This window comes from Macaca nemestrina, chromosome 13 (assembly GCF_043159975.1).
Source record: "Macaca nemestrina isolate mMacNem1 chromosome 13, mMacNem.hap1, whole genome shotgun sequence".
Classification (NCBI taxonomy): domain Eukaryota; kingdom Metazoa; phylum Chordata; class Mammalia; order Primates; family Cercopithecidae; genus Macaca; species Macaca nemestrina.
This window is the reverse complement of record NC_092137.1, coordinates 9,220,238-9,240,202: the sequence shown is the minus strand read 5'-3', so window position 1 is coordinate 9,240,202 and position 19,965 is coordinate 9,220,238. Positions and strand designations below refer to the sequence as shown.

Here is a 19,965-nt window from a genome sequence, read left to right as displayed (position 1 = left end):
CTCCTAGTGTGATTACAAGGGTTAAATGAGGAAAGCACTTTGTGTCTAGAATTACTTAAGGGAAGAAGACAGTCTGTCTAAAACTACTTAAGGATGTAAGGAGAATGCCAAGAGCCAGACCAGATTTGTTTTCTGTGATTTTAGGGCTAAAATATTAAGCCCCTTCTCTTTAGGTGTCAGTTAACCCTTTAGAAGTCCCTCTAGAAGGAGATATTTTGGGGGTAGCCATTCTAATTGCTTTGAAAAATCTGGTCTTCAAGTGCTTCATTTATATGGAATGATTATAATTATTTCTAAATATCTTCAAGCTTCTGGCTTTTGTTCTTATCCATTCATTCAACACACATTCTCTCACTGGTCTGGGACCACTCAGCCTCCATTTGGAAAACTATCCCTGTCCCAGACTCTGAAACCCACTGAGTCCTCAACAACAGGTGTATAGGGAGGCCCAGGCCAGCCCTGCTCAGTGTTAGATGCCCTTGAAGGGTCAGAGATCTGGCCCACGCTCCAGTCCAGGAGGCCAGCACTGCCCACACAGGTCAGGAGGTGACTACATACAAATTCTGACCTGCAACATCACGGAGCACAAAGTGGGGACGCCAGGGTCAGGTTTAGAGCCCTTGGGCTATGCTTGGGGCCAGAGCCAAGAAACCAAAGGACCTACGGCTGGGCGTGGGGAGGAGAGGCAAAGTCTGCATTGAGCACAGACCCCCTGATTAGCTGCAGGTGTGCCATGTGGGAGAGGGTCAGCCTTGCCCAGACACAGAGGTTTGGGGCCCACCCTCAGTGGGAGTTTTGCAACTGATCCTCCTTTGACCTTGACACTATACTTCTCCAAGAACTGCCTTCTCGTGGTCCTACTGCTCCCCCAAAGGGCTGCCTGTTCTGTCCCTGGGTCCCTCTTTTCCCTGCGCCTTTCCTGACACTGGTCTCTGTGCCCAGAAACCTGTCAGCTACTATCGGCATCATCCCTGTTTGGACAAATTCCCAGGATCCTGGTTTTGTTCTGACTAATGAGACTTGTGTCTTGCCCCCTGTGGACAGACTGCCAGGCTTCAGATCCTCTAGTGAGCCCATGCCTCCTGGACCTGCTGTCAGGGCTGTCCTGGGCTCACAGTTCCACCATCCCACTGCCCCACGTTTGTGGTTTATTCTTTGCGTGCTCCATTAGTTCTGTGCACAGAGCTCACTGCTCTTGCCCTTTATGACTTTGAACACAACTGTGTATCTGTGCTTATTATTCAGGTCTTTCCTATTAAACCGTCCACTTCCTGAGAACAAGGGTTAATGTCAATTCTCTTTTCTTTATTGTTGATTTTTTAGTGCTTAGCATAAAGAACATTTGTTGAATGAGTGAATGGATAATCATGAGTGAATGAATGTACATCCACCCTTATTTTCTAAAAAGTAATGGTAGGCAGCTTCCTTGCACATCTATTATTTTCCTTGATTGTTGGACAACCAAGGGTTAGAATCCTTTAAAGACGAAAGAAGAGAGGCCCAGAGTGTTCATGATTCCACAGGCGTCAGGCTGCACGGCATGGACTAGCCATTGTAACCCCTGCAGGCAAGTCTTGGGGGTGGGCAGACACATACACACACACATACATATACACATACACATATACAAATACACACATATACAGACACACACACACACAAATACACACATCACATACACAGATATACACATACACACAAATACACAGGTACATATACAGACACACACACACACGCACACACATACACACACACATGTGTGCACATGGAGAGGATGGAATGGGCCAGGCGTGTATGCAGCCCACTGTACTATAAATAGTGGCAGTCATGACCCTCCCCATGGCGCTGGGAGACGCTTGTGGAGCAGGAAGCATCGAGCTTGACATTCTTGACATTTCGGTGTCCACAAACCATGGTGACCACGTAATCACAGTCCCAGAACAGTCCCCGCCAGTCAGTCCCACAGCCTCCCTGGGGGCTTCCAGGCTCCCCCTGCCTCCCTGCCACGCAGTCCCCACTGAGTCTGCCAGGCCTTCCCTCCGACTGATCGCCAAAAGGCCATTTTCCATATCTGCATCTCGCACAGCTGTGCAGGTAGAATACTGACAAGAACCCCTCTCCTTCAGGGATAATGGGGAAGTCCACGTGGCTTAAGTCACTCTCCCTGGCCTGCTTGCCCTCCGCGAAGAGGGCGTGGGTGGTCTTTAGCTCCTGGCACTCGGGCTCCACTGAGCCCCTGCCCCCACCCCTGCTGGCACAGCTGTCCCTGCAGCAGCCCCTGCCACTGTGCCCCCACTCTCCCACTCCACGCCCGGCTGCTGAGCCTGTTCGGGGCCCTCGGCTTTGGTGTCTGTTGCCCCCCTCCCTGCCCTTGACCTGAAGACCCTCTCAGTCAGAGTAGCCAGGGTCATCCATGGGGAGGCAGTGGGAGGTCATCTCCGTGTGCCTGTCCTTGCTCTTCACCTGCTTGGGCACTTTCCAGGCAGATCAGAGCTGCCTCAACATGTTCAGCACCCCGGGCTGAGCGACGGGTCCCTTGCTTGTGGTGTTTCATGGCATCTTTGATAACATCTCATAGTCAGAAGCCAGGTCCCAGGGGAGCCAAGGGATCTGGGGAAGCCAGCCTGACTGGCCTGCCTGAACCATTCCCTTCCCACAGCCCTGTGGCTGTGCAGGGGCCCCTTGGGCAGGCCACTGAGTGGAACCCCAGGAGAGAGACGTAGGCCAGGAGGGAGTGATGGCTCTGATGGGACCCCCTGATGGAGAAGACCACTGTGGGGCCCGGTACGTGTCTGCTTTTGCCACCAAGGGAAACCCTGCCTCTCTGCCGACCGCAGCTGATTCCTCAGTGTGGGGAGACCCTGGCCCGGACACCTCTCTGATCCCTCCCTTGGCGGTGTTAACATGATTTGCGCTGTTCCCACAAGACGAGTCTCCCAGGAAATGGGGGAGACCAGCATTGTGTCTAGCCTGCCCCCCACACGTCTGTGCCCCACTTCCTTCTAAGTTCCTTCTCCTCCCCTCACTTCAGAGGTCACTCTAGGGATCTGACCCTGAGGCCTCAGCACCCCTTTGTCTATCATCGCACAAAGCTACTTGCACCGTGAGGGTGGGCCCTGCCCTACCAGCAAGCAGGCCCCGGGCTGGTTCTGAGGCCCTGGTCGGGCCTTCTGTGGGGCTGGCTGGGCCCCTCAGACCCCTCTGGACCGGGCGGGCCTACTTAGGAGATGCGTGCCCTGCCCCCCATCAGCTTCCTCCTCTTTCTTGCCCCATGAGCTTCTCCACAGGGTGGGGGCAGCAGAGGCCATGCGCTTCCCGGGCTCAATGCGCTGTGGGCTTTTTGGAGACTGTTTGTTATTTCGCTTCCCGGCGGTTCTGCCAAGTGCCCTCCGGCCTCCGGAGCCGCCGGGCAGGTTCAGCTAAGGATTCTGAGCGCTGCTGCCGCCCTCTCCGGAATATCAAGCAGGCCTGGGCGGCCGCCGCAACACTTCCCAATCTCTCAGCTGTCAGCCCCACAGGGTGGGGGAGTGGTGGCAGGGGTAGTGGTGTGTGTGTAGGTGGAGGGGCCGGGGGCAGGGGCACTGGTGCTTCCCAAACCCAAACCCAGACCACGTCAGGGCAGCATTAGGGCCACAGGAGTGGACTGGATTCTGTCTACCTGCATGGTTTCAGCCTCCAGAGTTTAAAAAGGCATGAATGACAAGAATAACAGTCAGAAGTGTTCATTCTCGGGAAATGGGCAGTTCCACCTACGCGCCCACCTGTCTCCATCCACAGAGGCTCCGGGAGAGCTGTGCTCACGGCACTGTCACCGGCCAGTGCCAGCGTCCTTCCTGCCCCAGCTCCCCTAACTGCAGAGAATATCCAAGTTCCCAAAGCAGCCGCATTTCTCTGACGTTTCCCAATGTAGCTTTAGGATCTGTGCAGAGTCTGCATCCTACTCTTGAACGGACCCATGTTTGCTATTCTATAGAAAGAATGTTTTCAGTCACTGACTGACCAGTTAATGTACTAGTTTCACCTCAAATCTTTGAGTGAAGTTAACCCCTCAGGAAGATACACATCCACTCTCTGGCCTAGCTCCCCAAATCCGCAGGACACACAGGTACCCTCGTTTGAGAAGCAAGAAAAGAACAAATAGTATTATTATTATTATTATTATTATTATTATTATTATTTTTGAGACAGGGTCTTACTCTGTTGGCCAGGCTGGAGTGCAGTGGCACAATCTTGGTTTCTGCAACCTCCGCCTCCCGGGCTCAAGCAATTCTCCTGCCTCAGCCTCTCGATAGCTGGGATTACAGGCATGTGCCACCACGCCCAGCTAATTTTTGTATTTTTAGTAGAGACAGGGTTTCACCATGTTGGCCAGGCTGGTCTCGAACTCCTGACCTCAGGTAATCTGCCCGCCTTGGCCTCCCAAACTGCTGGGATTACAGGCGTGAGCCACTGCTCCCGGCAAGTATTATTTTCTTTAGAAGGCTTAAGAATCACCATATTCCACCTACTTCTGCACGAATCATTATTCATACCCACTTACTGTACAAATCTGTATGTACCACCAAGTCTCCAATGCATCCTTTTCTCCTGCTGCTGCGGGACTCTGGATCATTGGTTTTCAATGTATAGCTGAAGGTTTGGAGCATGAGTGTGAATTCTCCCACGAGGGGCCTGCTTTCTGCAAGTATTAGTTCCATACACACCAGAGTGGGAATGAGAGATTTAAGGAGATGGTTCAGGGTTTGGACTACGTGCCCCTTACGGGGTCCTCCAGCTCTCACAAAGGAGGACTTCAGGGTCACAGAGAATTGCCAAGAGTGCTGGCGCATCAGGAGCCCGGCCTGCTGGGTAGCCACGCACTTCTGCGGCTCCACAGCGGGAGCCAAGTTTCCGGTCAGGAGGAAGCCAGTGGAGCCTGGGTTGCTTTAGCTGCTCTAGTTCTGAGACCCTGCTCTGGCACCGTGCAGCTCCGAACATCACCGATCCACATGGTGTGTGTGGAGGGTTCTAACCAGGGTCTTAGTGCTCAGTAAGTATGTGGTCAACCCGAACCTGAATCCAGTAGTTAGGTGACCCTGTTGGACCCGAGGTGGGAAGAAGGGCTAGGTTTCGTTTTAATGACTACTTGAGTGGCAGTTGCACAGTCACTGCTGGGAAGTCTAGCTCACCAAGGTGCAGGTGGTGGGCACATGACAGTGTGGGCAGACGCAGGGGCATGAGGTCCTGGCACATTGGTTCATGTAGCAGGGTGCAGAAGGCCAGGCGGATATGCGGAAGAGGAGGCTGGCGGGGCGGGGGCAGGGGCAGGAGCCAGGCTGTGGAGGACTGGTGCTCATCGTGCTTGGAGTTTGAGGCTCATCCTGAAGGTTCTGAGATGTCAATGGGAAATTTGAAGTGGAGGAGTTTTATGGCTAGATTTTAGTTCAGGATGAGCCCCTGGCTCAGTTTGGAGAGAATGAATTAGCGGGAAGGAAGACCAGGGGCAGGAAGCCAGCTATAAAGGTGTTGCAGCAACACGGGTGACAGACGGTGGGGGTTTCAAGGTTAACCAGTGCCTTTGTCTTATAAGGAAAGAGGCCTAAGAGTGGGTGTTATGGTCAGCAGCTCCAGGACTGGTGCGACACATCTCTTTGATGTTGTTCTCTTTCTCTCTCTCTTTCTTTCTCTCTCTTTTTTCTTTTCCTTCTTTCCTTCCTTCCTACCTTTCCTTCCTTCCCTTTTTCTTTCTTTCCTCTTTCTCTTTCTTTCTTTCCTCTTTCTCTTTCTTTCTCTCTTTCTTTTCTTTTCCTTCTTCCCTTCCCTTCCTCCCTTCCCTTCCCTTTCCTTCCTTCCTTTCATTCTTTTCTTTTCTCTCTCTCTTTCTTCCTTCCTTCCTTCCTTTCTTTCTTTCTTTCTTTCTTTCTTTCTTTCTTTCTTTCTTTCTTTCTTTCTTTCTTTCTTTCTTTCTTTCTTTCTTTCTTTCTTTCTTTCTTTCTTTCTCTTTCCTCTTTCTCTTTCTCTCTCTCCGCCTCTCTTTCTTTCATTTTCTTTTTTGAGACAAGCTCTCACTCTGTCGCCTAGGCTGAAAAGTGCAGTGTGATCAGAACTCACTGCAGCCTTGAACTCCTGTGCTCAAGCCATCCTCCTGCCTCAGTCCCACAAGTAGCTGGGACTACAGGCTGGTGCCATCACGCCTGGCTAATAGTATTATTTCTCTAATTTGATATGACTCTTTTTTTAATGAGAAAGAATGGTGGGATTATTGTTTTTAATTTTTAACATCTTTGAAGAGTGCTAGTCCCCTTCCCTCTTGGGTGGGGAAGAAAGTCATGAATACCAGGGCTATAAGCTCCACTCTCTAGCCAGGACAAGCCAGGGACAAGATGCTGTGTCCCTCAGGGATTACATCACAGCCCAGAGTTAAAATTTAACTTATCAGTAGTAGCTGCAAGGCTAGCTCTCAGGTTCCCCAGCCAAGATCTCCTAATTTGTCTCATTATTGGGAGTACCTGGGGCTTAACACATTCTCCCAGGGAAGTTCAAGAGAACTGCAAGATTCAGGTCCATGCGGGCAGCACACTCCTCAAACCAGAAGACCAGCCAAAGACCTCAGAAGCAGTGACCCCTGGCAACCTTACCTTACAGCCCAAGAGGTAGACTGAGACTCAGCTCTATGAAGGCAGGGACCTTCCCCACAGTCAGAGCTGCACTTCCAACAGCCAACACAGTGCCCAGGGGCAATGACTGCTCACAGATAATGGCCAGACGAATGAATGAACAACATGCCTGGAAAAATCAATGGACATAATTCATATCCACAGACAAAAGGAAAAAAAAACTCTATGATCATCTCAATAAATGCAGGAAAAGTACATGACAAAATTCAGCTTCCGTTTACGACAAAAACCCTCAGCCAAATAGGAACTGAAAGAATTTGTTCAACCTCAGGCTATTGTACTAATATCAGACAAAGTAGACGGTAAGTCCAGAAGCATTATTAGAGATAAAGAGGGGCATCATAATGACCAAATATTCAATTCGGCAGGGAGATGTAACAATTTAAAAATGTGTGTGTTCCTTAATAACATAGCTTCAAATTAAATGAAGCAAACGTGGACAGACTATAAAGAGAAATCAACAAATTCATAATTAGAGTAGGAAAATTTAACAAATCTTTTAGTAAATGTCAGAATGAATAGGTGAACATCAGAACAAATACAGGTGATTTGAAAAACATATTTAACAAACTTGATCTAGATGACCTAGAATGTTGTACCCTAACAGCTGCAGATACCAGATACTCACTGAGTTCAAGTGCATACAGACTTTCTATAAAATGTAATCAGATACTGAGTCATTAAACAAGTATTTTAAAATGTCAAATAATTTAAATCACACAGATGATATTATTTTATTGTTAAGATAGGAAATAACAAAAAGATAACCAGAAAATCCCAATGTGTTTGGAAATATAAAAATACACTTCTAGACAAACCTCAAGTCAAAGATAAAATGATGATAGAAATTAGAACATGTTTTGAACTGAATTAAAATGTAAATATTCAAAATATAAATTTGTGAGGTATAACCAAACTTATGCTTACAGGGAGATATATTGAAAAAAGGCTAAAAATAAATAATCTAAGAAGTTAGAGGCTGGATGTGGTGGCGAGCACCTGTAGTCCCAGCTACTTGGGAGGCTGAGGCACGAAAATTGCTTTTATCTGGGAGGTGGAGATTGCAGTGAGCCGAGACCGTGCCATTGCACTCCACAAGAACGAAACTCCATCTCAAAAAAAAATTAGCCGAATGTGGTGGCAGGCACCTGTAATCCCAGCTACTCGGGAGGCTGAGGCAGGAGAATCGCTTGAACCCTGGAGGTGGAGGTTGCAGTGAGCCGAGATTGCGTCATTGCACTCCAGCCTGGGTGACAAGAGCAAGACCTCATCTCAAAAAAAAGAAGTTAGAAAAAGAACTACAAATTAAATCCAAAGAAAGTAAAACAAAATAAATAGTAAAGAGATGAGTAGATTTTCATTAAATACAAAACAAATTTACAATAGAGGATGAACAAAACAAAATCAGTTATTTGGAAACACTAATTGATAAATTCCTGATAAGCTGATAGAAAAGAACAGAGGTAGCACAAATAACAGTATCTGGAGTGAAAACAAGGCTTGCTAGAAATATTTTAAAGGCATTTTTTTTTTAATAAGAGGACATTATTAGCAACTTTATGCCAGTAAATTTGGAAGTTTTGATGAAATGTATAAATTCCTAGAAAAACAAAAGTTACCAGAATGGACACAAGAATAAATAAAAAATCTGAATAATGAAATACAGCACTTAAAAACCTTCCCATGGCTGGGCACGGTGACTCACGCCTATAATCCCAGCACTTTGGGAGGCTGAGGCGGGTGGATCACGGGATCAGGAGTTTGAAACCAGCCTGGCCAACATGGTGAAACCCTGTCTCTACTAAAAATACAAAAATTAGCCAGGCATGGTGGGGTGGCGCCTGTAGTCCCAGCAACTCAGGAGGCTGAGGCAGAAGGATCTCTTGAACCCAGGAGGCAGAGGTTGCAGTGAGCCGAGTTCGGACCACTGCACTCCAGTCTGGATGACAGAGTGAGACTCCATCTCAAAAAAATAAAATAAAAAAACCTTCCCATAAAGAATACTCCATATCCATATGGCTTCTTAATTGAATGCTACTAAACATTTGTGAAAGAAATATAATCAATTTTACATAACTCTTTTAGAAAACGGAAAAAAGGAAGGATTCCTCAAGATTTCTATGACACCAGAAAAACCTGATTCCCAGATTTGATAAAAACATTACAAGAAAGGAAAATTAGAAACCCATTTAAATCAAATAGATAAATGCAAAGATCCTAAATAAAATATTAGCAAACCAAAAAAAACATTATGTAAAAAACAGAATACATCACAACCAAATTGGATTTATTCCAGGAAAGCAAAGCTGACTTATCGTTGAATAATTCTGTACATATATATATATTTTTTGGGGGCAGAGTCTCACTCTGTTGCCCAGGCGGGAGTGCAGTGGTGCGACCTCGGCTCACTGCAACCTGCCGCCCGGGTTTAAGCAATTCTCTTGCCTCAGCCTCTCTAGCAGCTGGGATTACAGGCGCGCACCATTGCGCCTAGCTAATTTTTGTATTTTTAGTAGAGATGGGGTTTCACCATCTTGGCCAGGCTGGTCTTGAACTTCTGACCTCGTGATCCACCCACCTCGGCCTCCCAAAGTGCTGGGATTACAGGTGTGAGTCACTGCGCTTGGCATCATTAAATAATTCTTTTTTTTTTTTTTTTTTTTTGAGACGGAGTCTCGCTCTGTCACCCAGGCTGGAGTGCAGTGGCCGGATCTCAGCTCACTGCAAGCTCCGCCTCCCGGGTTCACGCCATTCTCCTGCCTCAGCCTCCCGAGTAGCTGGGACTACAGGCACCTGCCACCTCGCCTGGCTAAGTTTTTTTTGTATTTTTAGTAGAGACGGGGTTTCACTGTGTTAGCCAGGATGGTCTCGATCTCCTGACCTCGTGATCCGCCCGTCTCGGCCTCCCAAAGTGCTGGGATTACAGGCTTGAGCCACCGCGCCCGGCCCATTGAATAATTCTTTACCACATTTATGGAATAAAGAAGAAAAATACAATTTTCTCAATAAATGTGGGAACAGCATGTGATAAAATGCAACATGCTTTAATAAAACAATTCTTAGCACTTGCAATAGAAGGGAATTTTCTAAATCTGATAAAAATGTATTTATTTTAAAAATCCACAGCAAGTATATAAAGGTGAATTTTTGTAAATAGTTCTTCTAAGAACAGAATAAGACAAGGAGACAGATAAACTATTAGATTTAATAAGTGAATTTAGGCTGGGAGTGGTGGCTCACACATGTAATCCCAGTAGTTCGGGAGGGTAAGGCAGGTAGATCACCTGAGGTCAGGAGTTCGAGACCAGCCTGGGCAACATGGTGAAATCCTATCTCTACTGAAAATACAAAAATTAGCCAGGTTTGTTGGTGGGCGCCTGTAATCCCAGCTACTCAGGAGGCTGAGACACGAGAATCACTTGAACCCAGGAGGCAAAGGTTGCAGTGAGCCGAGATTGCGCCACTGCACTCCAGCCTGGGTGACAGAGCAACACTCCATCTAAAAAAAAGTGAATTTAGCAAAATGGTTGGAAACAGCCAATTAACAAAAATCAGTTGTATAAAATTATAATTATAAATTATATTTTAAAAGATAAAACTTACACATCTTATCTAACAAAACAAATAATTTTGTTAGAAATAAATCTAATAAACATCTTTAAGAATTCTATGCTGAAAATGACAAAACATTATTAAAAATATAAAAGAAAGCCTGCATGGTGGCTCAGGCCTGTAATCCCAGCACTTTGGGAGGCCAAAGCAGGCAGGTCGCCTGAGGTCGAGAATTCGAGACCAGACTGGTCAACATGGGGAAACCCTGTCTCTACTGAAAATACAAAAATTAGCTGGGCGTGGTGGTGAACCCCTGTAATCCTAGCTACTCGGGAGGCTGAGGCACGAGAATCTCTTGAACCTGGGAGGTAGAGGTTGCAGTGAGCTGAGATATTGCCACTGCATTCCAGCCTGGGCAACAGAGTAAGACTCTGTCTCTAAGTAAATAAATAATAAAAATATAAAAGAAGACCTAAATAAATGGAGAGATGTTTGTGGACTAAAAGTTCAGTTATCTCAAGATGTCAGTTTTCCAACTGATCTATTCCAATGCAATGCAATCTCAATAAAAATCCAGTAGGTATTTTGCAAAAAGGCAGAGTTGATTCTAAAAGTTACATGATAATGCAAACGGTCTCAAATAACCAAGCAATTTTTGAAAAAGAACAAAATCTAAAGGATTTCTCAACTGGATACTAAGCCTTTGGAAAGACTTCAGGGTGGTATTGACACAGGAGAGGCAAATAGATGATCAGAACAAAACAGAAAGTCCAGAAGACCCACACATACAGGCACACTTGATTAGTGACAAAAGCACCATAGCCGAGCAGTGGGAGACAGGATGGCTTTTCAACAAATGGTGATGGATAAAATACGATGAAACCTGGTCACTACCTTACACCACACATAAGAATAAATTCCATAAGTAGAAGAAGCCAGACACAAAAGGCCACATTTTGTATGATTCTCATTTGCATGAAAGCTTAAAAATTGGCGAAACCAAAACGTGATGTTCTGTTTTTTTTGTTGTTGTTGTTTTTTTGTTTTTTGAGACAGAGTCTCGCTCTGTCGCCCAGGCTGGAGTGCAGTGGCGCGATCTCGGCTCACTGCAAGCTCCGCCTCCTGGGTTTACGCCATTCTCCTGCCTCAGCCTCCTGAGTAGCTGGGACTACAGGCGCCCGCCACCGCGCCCGGCTAATTTTTTGTATTTTTAGTAGAGACGGGGTTTCACCGTGGTCTCGATCTCCTGACCTTGTGATCCGCCCGCCTCGGCCTCCCAAAGTGCTGGGATTACAGGCGTGAGCCACCGCGCCCGGCCTAAAACGTGATGTTAGAAGCCAGGATAATGGTTACCTTTGGAAAAGAGTGATGGGTAGTTGTGGAAAGGGCTGTGAGCACAGCTTCTGGGTTACATTACATGAGTGTATTCACTTTGTGACAACTCACCAAACTGTACACTGAAGGTATGCACATTTTTCTCTATACATGTTATATTTTAATTTAAAGTTAAAATTTTTTGACCTTACCATTAGTAGACAAAGTATATAATTTTTCTAGGCCTCCTTTTTATTTTATTTATTTATTTATTTTTGTGGAATGGGGATTATAATAATCTCCACTTTGTAGGTTGTGAGAATTAAATATGTTTCATAAATAAGCACTTTGTTCAGTGACTGGCCCATACTAGAGGCTTGATAAATGTTCCATGTTATTAGGTGCTAAGGTCATTTAGATAGTGGTGGAACTGGGATTAAAATTAATCCAGACAAGTTTTCTATCACATATCCTATATCACAGGCTGCTTATTAGCTGGGCTTGAATGGAATGCTGGATTTAAATAGCATTTGCTATGAGTTATTATAGATAGTCTTCAATCTCAATTTTATATTTTGCAAAAGATCAAGTGTATTAATTCCTCCCACTTCTCAATTCCTATGAGTATACTTCGGAATCTCAAGTATTTTAGTGTGTCTATCCCCACTAAAGATGAAAGTACATTCTAAATAGTCCAGTCACCATGTTAGAAAACTGTTTAGAATTGCTGGCCCCATCAGGGCCCCAAGAGGGAGATGGACATCCGGCTGACCTGGGGCCTGTGGCCAGGGTTGCCCAGCCACTAATCACCTATCAAATTACTGTGTTTATAGAACCCCATTGTGGAGCATGGCTCACTTGAATCAGATTGTAACCAAGACCTTATTAAGTAGCACAGAGAAAAAAAGTAAAAGGACACATTAGTTTCCAAAAGGAATGTTTGGAAAAGTACTCAAAGATGAAGCAGCTGAAAAAAGAACTGTGTGTCTTATTAATTAGTACATCAACAGACTTCTGTCCCGTGGATTTGATCACGGTGAATGCACTTTTGGATGTGAGTCAGCAGTTCTTGAATCTTAATGAAACCAGTCAGCAAGAGTTAATCACAGTTGTTTCCTGAGCTTATATGTAACTAAAATATCCAGCCAAAAGAGAATGTCTTAAAAAAAGGACAGCTTATCACTTTATCATTTTTAAGAGTGTGAGTTAAGTATTTTATGATATAAAATTTTGAAGGCAGACTGCCAACATGTAAGTATGGTATGATGGCAACCGCGTGGAAATGTTTATACATGACAAAGAATGGAAGACATATACAACAGGGAAAATCCCTACGGTATGAGGATAGTGAGGTTAGGACTGCTGACTAAAATTTTACTTTAATGCTATTATGTTGTTTGTATTTATTTACTTGTTTTCTTGAGACAGGATCTCTCTCTGTCACCCAGGCTGGAATGCAGTGGCGCAATCTCGGCTCACTGGAACCTCTGCCTCCTGGGCTCAAGTGATTCCCTGACCTCAGCCTCCCAAGTAGCTGGGACCACAGGCGCATGCTACCATGTCTGGCTAATTTTTGTATTTTTGTAGGAACAAGGTTTCACCATGTTGCCCAGGCTGGTCTTGAACTCCTGGGCTCAAGTGATCTGTGCCCCCTTGGCCTCCTAAAGTTCTGGGATTACAGGCATGAGCCACTGTGCTTGGACAAATGTTATTATGTGTTTTGTTTTGTTTTGTTTCTTAAAATAAAACAATCTTTAGAGGGGCCCTAGTTTCTTGTTCATCTTTGATATACATCTTACTGTCCCATACTGATAGTAAAAGTCACTGAAAAAGCACTTCTTCCAGCATGATTAGTTGATTAGATAACACAGTTAACATCTATGCAGACATTGTAGTTAAAATCTAAGGCCAGTGAATTGAAAAGTGAATCTTCTGGATAAATTGTTCACAGTTTTATTTATATTAATTTATACTCTACCTCCATTGTAAGAGGATATAAAGGCTGCAGAATTTTCTAACATGGATAGTTAATTCTTTTGGTATTAACAGTAACCATGTGCGCCTGACTTTTAAGTATATCTAAAGTTTCAAAGTCTACTTTATTTAATGTGGAATTGTTATTTTTACCTAAAATAAGTAAGGCTTTTAAACATGGATATACTGTAGCATAGCCAGAAATAGAACTAAAAGTAGATTCCCTTGTAGAGAACTTAATAGTTAAGAAGAAAAAGGGGGTGAAAAGGCATAGATCTCCTTCCAAAAGCATCGTTATCCAGAGGAAGGAGCTTTCTAAGTGCACCTGACATCATAAGGGACAAAGCATTTGAACTCCTGGGTATTTTCTAACAAAATGCTGAGATTACTTTTGTTTTTCTCCCATATCCTAGTTTGAGTTCGTTCTGAGTTTTTACTCAACATATTTAATGAAATATAGATGCCATGTCACCGTGGTTAGTTCTTACATATTAGAAGTTCATTCATTCCCTTAGCTGGCTAACAAATCCCAGGGAGCTAAATTGCACAATGCAATGCCTAGCATTTCATTGTTGATATCCACTTAACCTGCAATCTCTTGTTGGTCAGGAGGAATAGAATATAGCCACAGCCATGGTCAGTAAACTTCTGTGTATTTTGTCTCAGCCACTGTTGGATTGCTTGAGCCCAGGAATTTGAGACCAGCCTGGGCATCATAGTGAAACCCCATCTCTACAAAAAATAAATTTAAAAAAGCTATTCAGGTGCAGTAGTTCATGCTTGTAGTCCCAGATACTTGGGAGGTTGAGGTGGGTGGATTGCTTGGGCTTAGGATGTCAAGGCTGCAGTGAGTCATGATTGTGCCACTGCACTCCAGTCTGGGCAACAGAGCGAGAGCCTGTCTCAAAAAAAAAAAAAAAGTTTCATTCATCTGAACTGGACCCATTTAGATCTCAAACATATTTTTGCAGGGCCCTGTTTATAAACAAGTTGATTAAAGATATATTACAAGTTTCATGGGCCATATAACTTTTAGTGATTTATCAACAAAGATTTAGAATCATTGGTAGAAGAGAGGCTTGTCTTTGTGAATCCTGCAGTTAGCGCACGTGAGGAGTCTTTGTAGTGTCTGGCCACCACCTCTTCCCGCTTAGGTCCAGAAGCTATCGTGTCAAGTTCTTTATTGTCAGATGTGCCTTGGCTGGGTAGTTTCACGTTTCTCATTATGAGGAAAAAGTAGCAACACTGTTATTGCTCTCAATGCTGTGGCTTTTCTGGACCTGTTAATATTGAAACTATAGATCAACTTGCCTCTAGAGTTCCCTGATGTCATGTGTTTCATGCTAGGTGCATCATTACTAGGACACCACATCCTCCATCATGGCCCTGGTGAATATTGGCTTCCAGTGGCTCTCTCAAGGCCATAATTCGTTTATGATGATGACAAATGCAAGTCTCACCCAGATGTGCAGGAAAATGTTTTCTGGTCATCTTAAACTTACGGTCTAAGGTTTTACGATGTAATACATTTTGCAGCCATGTCTTCTCTTGATTACTTTATGCCATGATTACCGCATTCCTAGAATGTGGTCTCTTTCATTGCTGACCTCACCCTTTCCTTTCACAAACCATCACTAGTGGGGAGGCTAGGCGAGGGGCAAAGAGTGGTCCTGTTCACCCAAAGAAGGTCCATTCCTCATCTGGCACACTTCCCTACCACATGGCATAGCTTAAGACCAACCTATAAAAACAAATGTCACCACATGATCAGAGGCAAGAGAGGACATCATTCTGAAAATGGAGGCAAAACAAGACATTGATCAGAAGGGCTGCTGACAATGTGGAACAAAGGCCTCAAAGGCCCTTGGAGGAGAGAGGTGCTGTTCTCCCTAGAGAACTGCCCTGCATGTGGTACAGACCTGCAGAGAGGATGGAGTGGCTGCCCTGGCTGCCAGCCACAGCAGGTGCACAGGTAAAGAACACCACCACCCCCTACCATCTGTGATGCTGTAGACCAGAGGCCAACAGACTCTATGCGGTTGGAACATAGAAAGGCATGAGCCAACCCATGGGCATACAGATGTTCAAGCACAAGGGCCTGCCATGTGCTTAGTAGTTCAGAGCCCTGAACTTGTCCTGTGTCCAGTGCAAGTGCGAATCAACCAAAGTCAGCACATCAGCACAGCACCGTTCTGGTCACCCATCTCAGGATCCCGTGAAACACTGAGCTGGACAGCTGGAGCAGTCTATTTTTTGTGCTGTTGTCCTAGAACTTGGGCCTTGGGAGACAACACCTTCAATATGAGTCTTGATGCTCTGCAGGGCATCTGGTCAACCTCATATGAAGGCTGGAGGATTGACGAGCAATTTGCAGGGAAGAAATGAGGACGGGGCCCACACTATCCCTGGTCCAGGCTCGGGGCATTCTTCTTGGTTAGCACTGCATATCCCAATCAGTCCCAGGCACTGGGGGGACAGAAAACTTTGAGGAAGGCGCTGCAAAGCATGGAGCCCCTAGAGGCTCAGGTAGGGGCTCCATTTGGCCAGATCGAAGTGCAGTACTTGCTACAGCTTCCTTGTAACTGGACTCCCAACCCACATGTGTATGTATTGTCACCATACACTGGGTGTTTGGTGATGGTGTTCCCTCTGCCTGATAGCCCTTCCTGCCATCCTAGCCTTTACCTAGACAACTTTTATCATGATTTAAGATCCAGCTCAGGCATCACTGTCTTCACCAAGCCTCCCCTAAACTCTCAGTCTGGGTGAGGCACCTCCTCCTCTGTGCTTTCCTTCATCACTGCACTCAAACCACTACATGGTATCCTAACAGCGTCTGTGTCTGCTCTCCCAAGTAATTGGTGATCTCCTTAAGGTCAGAGATTGTTTCTATTCATCTTTGTATTTTTAGTTCTCTGCAGAGTAATGGATAGATACATAATTGGTGTTCGACAAAATGCCTGCTGAATAATAAGTGACTAAAGGAATGTGTGAAGGGCATGAAACTCCTTAGTAATAATTATAAGGGTATTTGCACAGACCCATTATCATTTTGAAACATCTAATTTGAAAGTTTTCTTCCCCAGTAAACATGATGTACCTTTCAGCTCTCATTATCGCTACTTGAATTGTCCCGGGTTTGGGAACTTCCTACTGCAGTCCCTTACATGGCTTTTTCCTATACAGAAGGTGTATTACACCATCAGGACAGTGATTGCCATACTGTCAGTGGGCAACACATCAATCATTATTGTTGGAAGACTTGAATTTTAATTTCTGGTTATAGTGGGCTATTTTTCAGCCCAAACATTCCTAATAAAAACAACTAAAAATGCTAGGTAAATTATTATTGGGCACCATTTTTTTTTTTTAACCCAGCACATAATGAAGCAAACAACATGTGTGAGAACCATCTGAAAAACAGGCAATAAAAACAAATCTGGGAATACTTTTAGATCTTGAAATTATTGGACATGGACTATAAAATAACTGTGCTTACTGTGGTGGGTTGAATCATGGCTCCTCAAAGATGTCCACATTCTAGTCTCTGGAACCTGTGTAAATGTTACTTTATATGGTAAAAGGAACTTTGTGGATATGATAACATTGATGATTTTGATATTGGAGAGATTATTCTGGATTATCCAAATGGGCTCAATGTAATCACAGGGGTTCTATAAGAGAGAGGCAAGAAGATCAGTGTCAGAGAGAAAAAAATGTAAGGATGTAAGCAAATGTTAGAGAAGAGATAAAATCTTAAACTTCTGACTTTGAAAATGGGGGAAGGGCTCACAAGCCTAGGCATGTACATGGCTTCAGGAAGCTACAAAAGGAAAGGAAATGGATTCTCCCCTAGACCCTCCAGAAGAAAGCAAGGTCTTCCAATACCCTGGTTTTAGCCCAGTGAAACTGATTTCAAAATCCTGACCTCCAGAACTTTAAGATAATAAATTTGTGTTGTTTTAAGCCACTAAGTTTGTAGTAACTTGTTATAGGAGTAATAGGAAACTAATACATTTATTATGTTTAAAAAAGTAAAGATTAGCTTAAAGATATCTCTGAAAAGATGAAACTACTGTTAGATTTCAAAAATAACTAAATAGTACTTCTAGAGATTAAACACACAATAGCCAACATTTAAAACTCAGTGGATGGGTTCAATAGCCAATTCAACACAGCTGAAGACAGAATTGATGACCTGGAAGTTAAATCAGAAGAAATCTAGGATGCAGTAAAGAGAGACAAAAAGATACACAGTAAGTTAGAGAGTCTAGTGATAAAGTCTAGCTTAAATTTAATCAGAGTCAAGAAGGAAAAGAGTGGATGGAAAAAGATAATATCTCAAGAGGTATTGGTGCCTTTCTCACTTTCCACTATCTTGGTGGCTGCTCTTGGTTGGGGGGCCATCCCACACCTAGGCAGGAAGATGGTAGCCACAAAGAAGATGAAAAAGTCACTGGAGTTGATCAACTCTAGTTATGAAAAGTAGAAAGTACATGCTGGGGTACAAGCAGACTCTGAAGTTGATCAGACAAGGCAAAGCAAAATTGGTCATCCTCTCTAACAACTGCCCAGCTTTGAGAAAATCCAAGATAGAATACTATGAAAACTTGGCCAGCACTGGTGTCCATCACTACAGTGACAATAATATTGAATTGAGTATAGCATGTGGAAAATACTACAGAGTACACACACTGGCTCTCATTGATCCAGGTAATTCTCATATTATTAGAAGCATGGCAGAATAGACTGGTGAGAAGTATACTATGCAACATTTTTCTTTAATAAAACTAGCCAGAGCTTGTTTTAAAAACATTTTTAAAAAGGGGTAGTGGCTGAAATTTTCTACTGCTAATGAACAACATCAATGAGCAGATTTAAGAATCCCAATCAATCCTGGATATTTTGGGGTGAATTTATGGAGGCAATATAGCATAGTGGTCTAGAACAAAGATTTTTAAAGTTTGTAAGCACTGTTGAATTCCAGTTTTGCCTCTTATTAGCTACATAATTTTGGGCAAGTAAATTGACCTCTCTGAGTCTCCATTTCCTGATATATTAAAATAGGGACAGTATCTGTTTATTGGTTGGTCATGAGGAATAAATATGTATAAATGTGATTAGCATAGTAATAGGCCCAAAGTAATATGCAGTACATAATTGGTGATATTTTTAGTAGTGTTCAAAGTATATTTTCTCATGATGAGTTGAAGTCTGCTTCCCAATAATTTCCATTCATTCATCTTTTATTTTTTTTAGACAGGGTCTCCCTCTGTATCCCAGAGGGAGCAGTGGCATGATCTCTGTTCGCTGCAACCTCCACCTCCCAGGCTCAAGCAATCCTCCCACCTCAGCCTCCTAAGTATCTAGGACCACAGACAGGGATCACCACACCTGGCTAATTTTTGTATTTTTTGTAGAGATGGGGTTTTGCCGTGTTGCCCAGGCTGGTCTTGAACCCCTGGGCTCAAGCGATCCTACCACCTTGGCCTCTCAAAGTGCTGAGATTACAGGCGTGTGCCACCATGCCTAGCCTCCACTCATTCACCTTAATTCTGATATCTGGAGAAGTACGGAACAGGTCTGCTTCCTAGTGTATCTATGCATTCACTCATTAACTTTTTAAAGCTTGGTAACTGCAGAAGAGCAGGGCCAGGTGAACATCGAGACTCCCTGATACTGGTCATGATAAGCCAGTGTTTCATATAGTTGCAACAATTTTCTTGGCAGTGTGGTATCTCTCAAAGACAAGTGGGAGTCTCAGAATTCTAGAGTGTGAGAGCAGCAGTTGGGTATTAGAATCCAGCGTGCTCATTCTGCAGGTGAAGAACAGGAGGTGCAGGGAGTGGAAGTGGCTTAGTTAGACTCAACCGGTGGTTGAGTCATCCACCTGCCTCAGCCCCCAAAACTGCTGGGATTATAGGCGTGAGCCACCATGCCTGGCCTCTGCTCTGTATTTAGAGTAGACTTTACGTCTTCCTGGTCAACCAGACCATGATCCAGGGTGCAGCATATACTTTCTATGTAGCTTGATGATGGATTTTCTAAAGTTGAAAATCCTTTTTCGTTTTAATTTCCAAAAGTCCTTTTATAATTTAACTGAATTCAGCTGGGTGTGGTGGCTCACCCCTGTAATCCCAGCACTTTGGGAGGCCGAGGTGGGTGGATCATGAGGTCAGGAGATCGAAACCAATCCTGGCTAACAAGGTGAAACCCCAACTCTACTAAAAATACAAAAAAATTAGCCGGGCTTGGTGGCGGGCGCCTGTAGTCCCAGCTACTCAGGAGGCTGAGGCAAGAGAATGGCGTGAACCCGGGAGGCGGAGCTTGCAGTGAGCCGCAATCGCGTCACTGCACTCCAGCCTGGGTGACAGAGCAAGACTCCATCTCAAAATAAATAAATAAATAAAATAATAATTTAACTGAATTTGTGTAGTTCTTTTTTGTTAAGATGTTATTTGACTCTTCC

At 44.3% G+C, this 19,965-nt stretch overlaps 1 pseudogene; it reads left to right on the top strand.

Annotated features, from left to right (window-relative positions):
• Positions 1–17,922: 17,922 nt before the first annotated feature.
• On the top strand, positions 17,923–18,288 carry LOC112427511 (large ribosomal subunit protein eL30 pseudogene; annotated as a pseudogene).
• Positions 18,289–19,965: the final 1,677 nt, after the last annotated feature.